This window comes from Neofelis nebulosa, chromosome 7 (assembly GCF_028018385.1).
Source record: "Neofelis nebulosa isolate mNeoNeb1 chromosome 7, mNeoNeb1.pri, whole genome shotgun sequence".
Taxonomy (NCBI): Eukaryota; Metazoa; Chordata; class Mammalia; order Carnivora; family Felidae; genus Neofelis; species Neofelis nebulosa.
The window spans coordinates 81838224-81852154 of record NC_080788.1 but is presented as its reverse complement, the minus strand read 5'-3'; the positions used below and the strand labels follow the sequence as shown (position 1 = coordinate 81852154).

General features: G+C 37.8%; 1 long non-coding RNA gene across 1 annotated transcript in view; it reads right to left on the bottom strand.

Moving 5' to 3' along the window:
- Positions 1–13826, bottom strand: part of LOC131517065 (uncharacterized) — a 71022-nt gene extending 57196 nt beyond the window's left edge. The window contains exon 1 of the long non-coding RNA XR_009264364.1: positions 13259–13826. This is a non-coding gene — a long non-coding RNA (uncharacterized LOC131517065). The remainder of the gene's footprint in view (positions 1–13258) is intronic.
- Positions 13827–13931: the final 105 nt, after the last annotated feature.

Here is a 13931-nt window from a genome sequence, read left to right as displayed (position 1 = left end):
GAGCCTGTTTCCGATTCTGTGTCTCCCTCTCTCTCTGCCCCTCCCCCGTTCATGCTCTGTCTCTCTCTGTCCCAAAAATAAAAAATGTTGAAAAAAAAAATTTTTTTTAAAAATATTTTTTTAATAAAAAAAATTGCAAATATTTTCTCCCATTCCATGGGTTGCTTTTATATATTCTGGATAAAAGTGCCTTATCAGATAAATAATTTGCAAATATTTTCTCCCATTCCATGGGTTGCCTTTTCAATTACTTTCAATTACTTTTTTTTATTAAAAAAAATTTTGTTTAATGTTTATTTACTATTGAGAAACAGAGAGAGGCAGAGTATGAGCATGGGAGGGGCAGAGAGAAGGGGAGACACAGAATCCAAAGCAGGCTCCAGGCCCCGAGGTGTCAGCATAGAGCCTGATGTGGGGCTTGAACTCACGAACTATGAGATCATGACTTGAGCCGAAGTCAGTAGCTTAACTGACTGAGCCACCCAGGCACCCCTAAAAAAAATTTTTTTTAACATTTATTTATTTTTGAGAGAGAGAGAGAGAGAAACAGTATGAGCGGGGCAGGGGGAGAGAGAGGAAGACATAGAACCCAAAGCAGGCTCCAGGCTCTGAGTTGTCAGCACAGAGCCTGACTCAGGTCTCGAATTCATGAACCACGAGATCATGACCTGAGCCAAAGTCACATGCTTAAAAGACTGAGCCACCCAGGCACCCCAGGGTTTCTTTTTTAAGGTGATGAAAATGTTCTGAAATTAGACAGTGGTAACTGATGCACAACTCTGTGAATATGCTAAAAACTACTGAACTGTACACGTTAAAAGGATGAACTTCATGATATATGAATTATACATCAATAGACCTGTTATTCGGTTTATATATACATATTTACGATGTACACATGTATATATCTAAATGTAAACTTCATAATGCATATATATGACTTGTAATATAAAATATAAACATATATATAACATATGATATACACATCAGAAAATTGACTATAAACCTAAAGAAACTGAATAATAATTAAAAACCTTGCAATGAAATAGTCATGATGATTGTCAAAAAAAAACTAGTATTGATAAAATTTCCTTGAAAACTTAAAAATTAACTGGTGGTTAATTTTCTTGGTCAAGAAACTCTCTGCCTTAATCTCTAGGTATCTCAGCATATCTACATTGCCACATTAATGATACATATACATAGTTTGCAGGTATTCTCAAGGCATTGGCATTTGCCTAGTAAGTAAAATAATTTTCCATTTATGTTAAATTCTGATTTACCTTCTTAGGCCTTTAGACAAATAATCTATGGCAAATGACCTCTAGGGAAGTAAAAGATAATTTTGGTTTTGAATGACCTAGATTGATTTTTATCCTAAGCAGCTTTATCTGAATAACTGTTCACCTCTTTAACTCTGCTAGACAGACACTGTGATCTCTAAGAGTAGAATTTTAAGCAGCTAGTTTTCCTGGCTCTGGTTATCAAAACCTAGCCCTTAGGCATCTTTAGTTACCTGATAAAAGGGATAAAAAACTCTTTCACTCACACATGAGTTTGGATAGTAATGGGAAGATGAATTTTGGACTTTGGTAAGAAGTCCAAGAAAAAGGCTTAAGACTTGTGTAATGTCATATTAACTTCATAGTGTTTGATAATATGATCACAATCTGTAATATGTATGATTTTATAAATGTTTATGTCTACAAAAAAAGGCCATAAATGTTATCAAAATGTTAATAATAACCTCAACGTGGTAGGTGATTTTTTCTTTTTATTGTCAAAATTTTCCAAATTTTCCACTATTAATGCATTACATTAATTAAAAAAATTTTCTAACGTTTATTTTTGTGAGTGAGAGATACAGAGTGCAAGTGGGGGAGGGGCAGAGAGAGATAGAGACACAGAATCTAAAGCAGGCTCCAGGCTCTAAGCTGTCAGCACAGAGCCTGACGTGGGGCTCGAACCCATGAACTGCACAAGATCATGACCTGAGCAGAAGTTGGACACTTAACCGACTGAGCCACTCAGGTGCCCCTAAAGTAATTTTTTAATTGCAAAAGTGATTGTAAAAAAAATTTAAACAATGAAAAGGGATATATAAAAAAATTAAAGTGCTCTCCCTTATTACCTTTCTTTGAATCCACTTTTCAGAGGAAATCACTTAACAGTTTGAGGTACATTCTTTTAAACTTCTCCCTTAATGTTTATGCAAAGTATACATAGAGTTTTAAAATGGGATCTTACAAAATACCAACAATGTTTTTCATAGAACTAGAATAAGTAATCCTAAAACTTGTATGGCACCACAAAAGGCCCCAAATAGTCAAAGCAATCTTGAAAAAAACCCACAAAAACTTGAGGTATCAAAATTTCAGATTTTAAGGTATACTACAAAGCTATAATAAACAAGATAGTATGATACTATCACAAAAGCAGACACACCAATCAATGGAACAGGATAGAAAACCCAGAAACAAACCCATGATTATATGGTCACTTAATCTTTGATAAACGAGGCAAGAATATGTAATGGGAAAAGGCAGTGTCTTCAACAAATAATGTTGGGAAAACTGTACAACTACATGCAAAAGAATGAAACTCAACCACTTTCTTACACCATACACAAAAATAAACTCAAAATGGATTAGAGATGTAAATGTGAGACCTGAAATCATAAAAATCCTAGAAGAGAACACAGGCAGTAATTTCTTTGACATCGACCACAGCAACATTTTCGTAGCTATGTCTCCTGAGGCAAGGGAAACAAAACCAAAAATAAACTACCAGGACTACATCAAAATAAAAACTTCTGCACAGCAAAGGAAATAATTAAATAAACCAAAATGCAACCTACTAAATGGAAGAATAAATTTGCAAATGACATATATAATAAAGGGTTACTATCCAAAATATATAAAGAACTTACACAATCCAACACCAAAAAAAACAAATAATTAAAAAATTTAGAGAAACTATGAACAACTTTGCAAAGACATGTAGATGGGCAACTGACACATGAAAAGATGGTCAACATCACTTGTCATCAGGAGAATGCAAATCAAAACTACCACGAGATATCACCTCATACCTGTCAGGATGGTTAAAATAAAAAACACAAGAAACAGTGGTATCTGGGTGGTTCAGTCAGTTAAGTGTCCAACTCTTGATTTTAGCTCAGGTCATGATTTCACAATTTGTCAGATTGAGCCCTATCTTGCACTGAGCGTGGAGCCTGCTTAGGATTCTCTCTCTCCCTCTCTCTCTACCCCTCCCCTACATGCGCACACACACTCTTGCTCTTTCTCTCTCTCAAAAGAAATGAATAGGGGCGCCTGGGTGGCGCAGTCGGTTAAGCGTCCGACTTCAGCCAGGTCACGATCTCGCGGTCTGTGAGTTCGAGCCCCGCGTCAGGCTCTGGGCTGATGGCTCGGAGCCTGGAGCCTGTTTCCGATTCTGTGTCTCCCTCTCTCTCTGCCCCTCCCCTGTTCATGCTCTGTCTCTCTCTGTCCCAAAAATAAATAAAAAATGTTGAAAAAAAAAAAAATGAATAAACATTAAAAAAAAACAACAGCAGAAACAACAAGTGTTGTCAAGAATGTGGAGAAAAAGGAACACTCATGCACTGTTGGTGGGAATGCAAACTGCTGCAGCCACTGTGGAAAACAGTATGGAGGTTCCTCAAAACATTAAAAATACAACTATGCTACAATCCAGTAATTGCACTACTGGGTAGTTACCCAATGAATACAAAAACACTATGAAAGAATATATGCACCCCTATGTTTATTGTAGCATTACTTACAATAGCCAAACTATGGCAGCAGCTCAAATGTCCAATGATAGCTGGATAAAGAAGATGTGGTATATATATTCTATGGATATTCCCTAGCCATAAAAAAGGATGAAATCTTGCCATTTGCAACAACATGGATAGAGCTAGACAATATAACCCTACGTGAAATAAGTCAGTCAGAGAAAGACAAATACTGTATGATTTCCCTCATATGTGGAATTTTAAGAAACAAAACAAACAAGCAAATGAAAAAAAGAGAGAGAGACAAACCAAGAAACAGACTCTTAACTAAAGAGAATAAACAGATGGTTACCAGAGGGGAGGTAGGTGTGGGGATGGGTGAAATAGGTGATGGGGATTAAAGAGTACACTTATCACAATGAGCACTGAGAATTGTATAGAATTAAGTCACTATACTGTACACCCGAAACAAATATAACACTGTATGTTAACTATACTGGAATTAAAATTAAAGATAAAAAAAAAAAAGATTACCAAGGACAAACAAACAAATAAAAGAAAATGGGATTGTAATCTGTTTGTGATTTGGTAACTTGCTATTATGGTTTAAAATATTTGTCATTTTTTGGGTGTCTGGGTGGCTCAGCCGGTTAAGCATCTGACTTTGGCTCAGGTCATGATCTCACGGTTCCTGAGTTCGGGCCCTGTGTCAGGCTCTGTGCTGACAGCTCAGAGCTTGGGCCTGCTTCAAATTCTGTCTCCCTCTCTCTCTGCCCCTCCCCTGCTCACATTCTGTCTCTTTCTCTCTCTCTCAAAAATAAATAAACATAAAAAAAATGAAATGAACCCCCATGTATACCTATTATCCAGATTCAGTAGTTATCCTCAATGTATGGCCAAATGTGTTTCATCTAACTCTACCCCCTACGCCCTCAAATTATTTTTTTAAAGATTTCATTTCATTTCATTTATTTATTTACTTATTTATTTATTTCATTTATTTATTTTTATTTCTTAAAAGTTTATTTTACTTGTTTTGAGAGAGGAACCACAGGAAGGGCAGAGAGAGAGGGAGAGAGAGAGAATCTCAAGGAGGCTCTACACTCTCAACATGGAGTCCATTGTGGGGCTTGAAATCATGAACCATGAGATCATGACCTGAGCAGAAATCAAGAGTTGGATTCTTAACCAACTGAGCTCCCCAGGTGTCTCTTATTTATTTATTTATTTTTAAAGTAAACGCTATGCCCATGGTGGCGCTCGAACTTATGGCCAAGATAAAGAGTTAGATGCTCTGTCAACTGAGCCAGCCAGGTGTCCCTCAAATTATTTTGAAGCAAATCCTAGTTATCATATCATTTCATCTGTAAATGTTTTCATATGCCTTACTAAGTGATAAGGACTCTTTTTACAAAAATATACTATTATACCATCATCATAGATAAAATAAAAATGATTAACAATAATCCCTTAATGGCAAATATCCAGAAGGACAAACTTCAAATGTATACAACTTATATAAGGTTTTCCACTAATACACATTTTGAAACCTATAATTAGAGAATATAATTCTTTACAAAAGTTAGGTCCTTGAAAGTTTTCTATTGAATGAATTTTTATAAATCAGATCCTACTTTTCCTCTAACTAAACCTGTAAAGTAACTATTATGCACACAAGTATGCTAAAGAAAAATAATAAACTATTTATTGGAAAGAATAATTTTTCTCAAGATGAAGGATACAGGATGTTGACAAATAGCAAATTACAGAAGGGTTTTTTTTAGCTTTGGAGCAAGAACAAGCTATCTAGGAACATAAAGCATACAACTTTTACAACTATAATTTGTTTTTTTGTCTTCACAACCAAGGAATATATATTGGATATGGTGAATCTTGTAACAAACTGTCAAAATTCTATAATTTATTTTTAAATACATCATTTTTGAAATCTTTAGAAGAGTGATTCCTAGTAGATGGCATTACTAAGAATTCATCAGCTCAAGCTAATCTTATTGTTTTGTTTTTTAACTTTTAATTTTGAAATAAGTTTGAACATAAAAAAAAGTTACAAATAAAATAAGAGTTCCTATATATATTCTTCATCCAACTTCCTCAAATGTTATTATTCGGGAGCCACAGAAGCAAGTCAATTTCAAGAAGGTATTTGATGGGGTGCCTGGATGGGTCAGTCAGTTAAGTGTTGGACTCTTGGTTTCGGCTCAGATCATGATATCATGGTTCCTGGGTTTGAGACCCATATTTGTGCTGATGTGTGCTGATGTGTGGAGCCAGCTTGGGATTCTTTCTCTCTCTCTGCCTCTCTCCTGTTCATGCTCCCTCTCTTTCAAAATTAATTAATTAATTAATTATTTTTTTAATTTAAAAAAGGGTATTTGAAATGATTTCCTTTAAATTCTTACATATAAATATGTTCATATTATACTACAAAATTCAATTTTGGTTTTCATTTTCTCAATATTGGCACTTTGTATTTTTATTTAAGTTTATTTATTAATTGTGAGAGAGCCAGCATGAGCAGAGAGAGAGAGGGAGAGAGAGAATCCAAAGCAGGCTTCACACTTGGCAGTGAGCCCAATGTGGTGCTCAATCCCACAACCATGAGATCATGACCTGAACTGAAATCAAGAGTTGGCCGCTTAACTGAGACACCCAGGCACCCCAATATTGTCACTTTTTAAATGAAAGTATATTAAAATTCTTATTGCCAAGAAGGAGAAAAGTGGGTCAGGTGATTATGTTGTTAGGCAAAGTCATAAGATAAAGTCATAGTTGCCTAAACAACTATATCCAGAGGATGTTACTTAATGGAGAAATAAGTAAGTAAATGGATAAGTAAGGTTTATTTCACCAATAAACCCTAGTGAACGGTTTATAATATGCCAGAGCCTTTGTTTTGGCCATGTTCTGTCCCACACCTTTACCTAACTGACTACTAATAAAGAGTCTGGGGGTATGGATGATACATTGTCATATTTGATCAGGATTCAAAAAGATTGCCACAGAAGGCAGCACTGCGACAGAACGAGCAAAATGATTTTAATAAGTCTAAATAGTAAGGTCAAAAATATCTACTGAAAAGAGTGAAGAAGGAAAGCTGCCTTGGAAGTTGAGGGAGCAAGGCATTACAACTTTAGCTTACTGCAAACTCTGTGTGAGCCAGAAGAGGGATGTGATTACCACCCTCCCAACCCAATGCAACGAAGACTGCACTCCTTTGTTCTGGTCTTTCCTCATGTGAAGCACTGTTTTTGGCTTAGGAACCAGTTAATGAACATGGGGAAGCTGGAACATACCTAAGGAGGGTAAAGCAGTCAAAGGGACTGGACTTGCTTTGCCTGGAGAAGAGAGGACATGGGAACATGACTGCTGTCTTCAATTGTTTCATGACCTATCTTATGAAAGAGGGAGCAGACCTAGCATACCACATAAGAGAGCAGAACCAGTAATACAATAATATTAGTAGCTGGCACTTTTGAGTATTTAACATATGATATGCCTTTTATATGCATCATCTTGTTTAATATTATTCAATGAGGGGTTACTTTCTATCATCGTCTTGGTCTTTACAGATTAGTAACACAAAGCTCTGAAAGACCAAGGTCACACAGATAGGTCAAAGTAGTTAATACCCATAATGAAGTAATACTTGTAATACATTTAGAAGAGTGTTAGAACATGGTAAGTGTCCAATAAAATCTAGCTGCAATAGTAATAAGAATTACCATAATTATACTTAAATGTTGTTATTATTGTATTGACTTAGGCCAATGGCTCTAAGCCTTGGCTACACATTAGAGTCTCTTACTACACTTTAAAAAGTACTGATGGTGGGGCGCCTGGGTGGCGCAGTCGGTTAAGCGTCCGACTTCAGCCAGGTCACGATCTCGCGGTCCGTGAGTTCGAGCCCCGCGTCAGGCTCTGGGCTGATGGCTCGGAGCCTGGAGCCTGTTTCCGATTCTGTGTCTCCCTCTCTCTCTGCCCCTCCCCCGTTCATGCTCTGTCTCTCTCTGTCCCAAAAATAAATAAAAAAACGTTGAAAAAGAAAATTTTAAATAAAAAAAAAAAAAAAAAAAAAAAAAAAGTACTGATGGTTAGACCTTACCTTCAGAGATTCTGACTGATGCGGTCTGAGATATGGCCTGGGTATCTGACATTTTATTTTATTAATTTAATTTAATTTAATTTAATTTAATTTAATTTTTTTTTTTTGGTAAAGATTCTATTTTTAAGTAATATTTACAGCCAACATGGGGCTTGAACCCACAATCCTGAGATCAAGAGTTGCATGCTCCACCAACTCAGTCAGCCAGATGCCCCCAAGAACTCTTAAAATTCAACAATGAGTAAATGAATAATCCAATTTGAAAATGGGCCACAGATCCAAACAGACACCTCACCAAAGAAGATACGCATGTGGCAAATAAGTATATGAAAAAATGCCCAATATGATGTCATTAGGGAACTACAAATTATTATTATTAGTTGTTTGTTTGTTTGTCTAAGTAGGCTCCATGCCCAATGTGGGGCTTTAACTCTTCACCCTGAGATCAAGAGTTGCATACTCTACCAACTGAACAAGCCAGGCACTCTGGGAATTGCAAAATAAACCAACAATATGATACCACTATATACCTATTAGAATGGGCAACATTCAAAACAATGATAATACCAAATGCTGATGAGAATGTGGAGCAACAGGAACTCTCATTTATTGTTTATGGGAATGCAAAAATGGTACAGCTACTTTGGAAGACAGTTTTGTACTTAATAAAACTAAACATATTCTTACCATATGATCTAGAAATCATGCTCCTTGGTATTTACTCGAATGAGTTGAAAGCTTATGTCCACAGAAAAACCTGCACATGAAAAAAAATTACACATGGATGTTTACAGCAGCTTTATTCCTATTGCCAAAATTTGGAAGCATCCAAGATGTCCTTCAGTGGGTGGATAGATTAATATGGTACATTCAGACAACAGAATATTATTCAGTCCTAAAAGAAATGAGCTATTAAACCATGAAAAGACATGGAAGAACCTTAAATGCACATTACTAAGGGAAAATGCATATTACTAATCGAAAGAAGCCAATCCCAAAAGGCTACATACTATATGATTCCAACTAGTCCAACGTTCTGAAAAAGGCAAAACTATAGACACAGTAAAAAGATTTGTGGTTGCCAGGGCTACTGAGGAGGGAGGGATGAATAGATGGAACACAGGTGATTTTTAGGGCAGTGAAACTATTCTGTATGATACTATAATGATGAAAATGTGTCATGATGCATTTCATTGTCAAAACCTATAGAATGTACAACACCATGAGTGAATCCCAACATAAAACATGGACTTTGAGTGATAATGATGTGGCAATGCAGATTCATTAATTGTAATAAATATAATTATTTTGATAGTGAGGATTTTGATAGTGAGGAAGGTTGTGCAGGTATAGAGGTAGGAGGTATATGGAAACTGTACTTTCTGCTCAATTATGCTGTGAGCTTAAAATGGATCTGAAAAAATAGTGTATTGTAAAAAAAAGTTAAAAAAAAAAGTTCCCCAAGTGAATCTAATGTGCAGCTAAGGTTCAGAACTACTGGCCTAGGTTCTTTGCATATATAACCTCCTTCATTTCTTTAAAAAAAGTTTTTTAAAATGTTTATTTATTTTTGAGAGAGAGAGCATGTGGGGAGGGGCAGAAAGAGGGGGAGACAGAGGATCCGAAGCAGGATGGGCACTGAGAGTAGAGAGCCCGATGAAGGGCTCAAACGCATCAACCATTGATAACACGATCTGAGCCATTTAACCAGCTGAGCCACCTAGGTGCCCCATTCTTCAATTCTTCTCATATCCATCTGATTACGTAGCTGTGGCTATCCTGTTTTATATATGAAGAAACTGAGGTCTGGAAGGCTTAAATAATTTACCAAGTTCACCAAGCTAGTAAAATGGGAACTAGGTTTCACACACTGCTTGGCCAACTCTAATGTATAACCTTTTTTACCATACAGTCTTTTAATAATTGGAGCTGGTAGATCAAAGTAAAATGCAGTGCCTCATAAAGTAATAATTTCCCAACACTGGAAATATTATAGAAGAATCTGGATAACAAGTCAGGGATGGCACAGACTGCTACATTGTTTTGTTTTGTTTTGTTTTGTTTTGTTTTGTTTTTCAGCATGAGGGAAGGTAGAGGGAAGGTATGAGATCATGACCTGAGCCGAAGTCGGATGCTTAACCGACTGAGCCACTCAGGTGCCCTGATATTCCTTTACACTCTTAAGAGTCAGAGTTGAAGGCCTATGTTTGAGAACTAGACCTGTCCTTTACTAGTTGTGAGACCTTGAGCAAGTCACCTAATTTCTCTGAATTTTTTCTTGTTTGTAATATAAAGAAAATATTTGTGCTAATTCTGTTAGGTCATTTTTCAAATATATTAAAATAATATAGGAAGATTAAATATTTTTTAGTCTTTTGCTAACTGTAAACCTTTATACAAATCAATTTTATGTTTTTTAATTTTTAAAATTTTCTTAAGTAAGCTATATGCCCAAAGTGGGGTTTGAACTCAAGACCCTGAGATTAAGAGTCGCATGCTTTACTGACTGAATCAGCCAGGTGCCCTTATGGAAACCAATTTAGCTTAAGGGTGGCTAATAATCCTAAAACCTGCATCATATCATAGTACTCCTTTGTTTAAAATGTTCAAGGGCTCCCCATTGCCCAAAGAACAAACTTCAGACTCCTTAGCATGGTGTTTTAAGACCTTTAGAAAATGAATTCCAATTAACCTCAATGTCCTCTTCTGGCCACTAACTTTATTCTAGGTTCCAGCCAAACTTAATTTTCTACTGTTTCAAAATGGCTACACTCCTTCATAGTTGCAGCCTTTCAAAAGTTGAGAGAAGCCAGGGACACTCCCATTTCCAGTTAATAGTTGAAGAAATGCCCAGATATCTTATTTGTAGCCTGTTTGAAATGTTTACATCTAATGATGCTTTTGATATATAAAATATGTAATGGCATATAACTGTGTTATTCATAAGATAAGACTTATTTTAAAAATAAATTCATAGTAATGTCAGTTGGTGGTATAAGAGTTTAAATTTGAATGATGAGAATTTCCTTTTTGAACCTGTGAATGGATCCCAGTAACTGTATATTCTGAAGATATCTCATAGAAGTGGGGCCTATGCCAAAAGGTGAGGAGCATTCTTCACACTTTTATGCCTCTCCACATGGTCTTCCTAATGTCTGGCCAGCTCTAACTCAACATCTGAGATCTAGTTCACACATCATTTATGAAGCCTTCTGAGATACCATTACCTCCTTGATGTTCTCAGTGTACTTGACAATATTATGTGATAAGCACTACCACAGAGGCAAACAAGGGAACTGTGTTCATATCTACCCTCCCCTAGATTTATAGTTTATTGAAGATGAGGTCTGTGACTCACTGTGCTTGGCACATAGCAATTCCCAAAGGCCATTATTCTTATATTTTGACACCAAGGTGAAATATTACCAGGTAAACATATCTTGGTTTCTTGGGACATATATTCAAGTACGGTCAGTTGCCATCACAAGATCTGTTTTCTTCAGGGCTTTATTCTTTTACTTCAATGTTCTTGTTCACATTTGAATTTAAAATAATAAGTACAATAAAAGTCACAGTACTTTTTGGATAAGGTTTCTTTAAAGCATACCTCAGTCATTCATTTTGAAGTAGAAGTAGATGGTGCGAATAAAGATGGTAAAGGAATAAGGGAAAATACACCTTAAAATTTCAGTAAAGTGGGGGCACTTGGCTGGCTTAATAAGTAGAGCATGCAACTCTTGATCTCTGGGTTGTAAGTTCGAGCCCCACATTGGGTGTAGACATTACTTAAAAAAAATTAAATCTTTAAAAAAAATTTAGTAAAGAGTAGTCTCTTCCAACTTTTCATTTTTTTTAAGTTTTAATTTTTTTATATTGAAAGAGAGAAAGAGAGAAAGAGAGCTCAAGGGGCAGAGAGAGAGAATCCCAAGCAGCTCTGTATTGTCAGTGCAGAGCTGGATACCGGGCTCAAACTCACTAACTGGTGAGATCATGATCTGAGCCCAAACCAAGAGTCTGATGCTTAACCAAATGAGCCATCCAGGTGCCCCTCTTGTAACTTTTCTATTTTCTGTTAATAGCATAATCATTTTCCTAGCTTCCAAGTGCTCTCTTTGCAGGTTTAAAAAAAACAAAACAAAACAAAACAAAAAAAAACCGAAATGAAGTCAATCATTTAAATTCTGATATATCTTTTTAAAAAATAAAAATATTTTTTAGATTTAGCTCTTTATTCTTTAAAAAAAATTTTTTTTAATGTTTATTTATTTTTGACAGAGACATACTGTGAGTGGTTTAGGGCAGAGAGAGAAGGAGACACAGAAGCAGAAGCAGGCTCTAGGCTCTGAGCTGTCAGCACAGAGCCCGACGTGGGGCTCAAACTCACCAGCTGTGAGATCATGACCTGAGCCGAAATCGGACGCTCAACCGACTGAGCCACCCAGGTGCCCCGAGTTCTTTATTCTTATTGCCAATAACTAGGCCCTTTCTCCCTCCACCTATGGAGGATTTCAGCAACCTCCCAGCTAATTTTCTCATCTAGGTAGCTCCTTTTAAGCCATTCTATCAATCTTTCTAAGACCTAATTCTTCTAGTCAGTGTTCTAATCCAAAACTTGCTACTCACCTAAGCTTAAATTCTGCATCTGGCATTCGAGGCCCTACTTACTTTAGTCCCTACCTTCTCTCCCCTTCATTGTTGAATGCAGATTCTTTGCTCGGGGCACTGTCCCTCTTTCCTTTGTCAGAAGATACCAGGCTTTGCTTGTTTTCTTCCCCCTCCCTTGCACTGTCTATATTCCACCCATTCTTCAAGGTACAGAAAGAATGCTACTTCCTCCTTGAAGATTTTCCTGGTAGCTCCAAATCATGTTTATAGCTACCAAAGAATTTTCTGTATGTGTTGTAGTTGTGACAAGATAGTGGAATCCTCTACCCTTTTCTCTTGATTTGAACTGTTAACAGGAGACCTAGGGATCATTACCTGCGACAGTGGGACACGTGCCTATATATGTTTGAAGTGAAAATCTGTAATTTCCAAAATACTGGCTAAGCATATGCAGGTTGCTTACAGGGACACAAATACTATCATGTAATATTCATTTTTGTTTAAAAGATGAAAAGGGGAAAGTACAGTGAGTGTCCGAGGTATGGGTTTGCTTATCTCACAAACCAAGGGGTTCGTTTCTTTATTAAAAACAGCTATATTTACATTTTCAATTAACTACATCCTAAAAATCTCCAAGTACGTCTTAGAAGCAAGCGGATTTTATTTTCAAAGCGTGTAAAACAAAACGTTTGAAAGGAATAACCACGGATGTACTTGAGACCACAACCCACAGAAAAGACAGTCAAACGCACACTCTCAGCTGCGCTGCTTACCGGGACGCCACTGAGCCTGAATTCACGCTTTTTGCAGCTCAGTTCTCTTATCAGTGGGATGGAGATAATACTTGAAAATATTTTCTTCTCAGGGTTATGGTGAAAGGTTTTCTCTCTCCTGAACTGCAGGGGGTTCGCCTCCCAGGACACCGGGTGGGGGGGAGGGTGCTTTTCCTCCTGCGACGCACTTCCGCGCGCGAGTAGGGCTGCTGGGCTGGGAGGAGGGGAGCTCGCGTCGGAGTGCGGGCCGCCGGGCCGGAGACTAGGCAAGGACAGGTTGGGCCACCGCTATGACGTGCAGCGTAGGGGCCTAACAGCAGGAGCACGCTAAGTGTGTAGGCACGGTGCAAAACAAGCTGAGCGTGCGTGCACCAGTGTGCGGGGGTGCTGGGAGCGTGCTCGCATTGCCAGCGAAGCGTACAAGCGCCAAGGCATACTACCGAAAAGCGACTCCTGATAAAGGGAGTCCGAGGCCCGCGGGGCCAGACCGTCCCGGTAGTGGCAGCCACGCGTCCGGTCGCCCGGCGCCCCAGGTTGGCGCTCCTGCGCCGCCGGCCGACAGGTCTCCGCAGCGCCCCACGTGGCGGCCTGCGGGGCCGCTGTCGGGAGAGTCGATTTGCTCCGCCTCCGCCGAGCTCGGCTGCCCTCCGCAGCTTCCCCGCCCCGCTCTCGT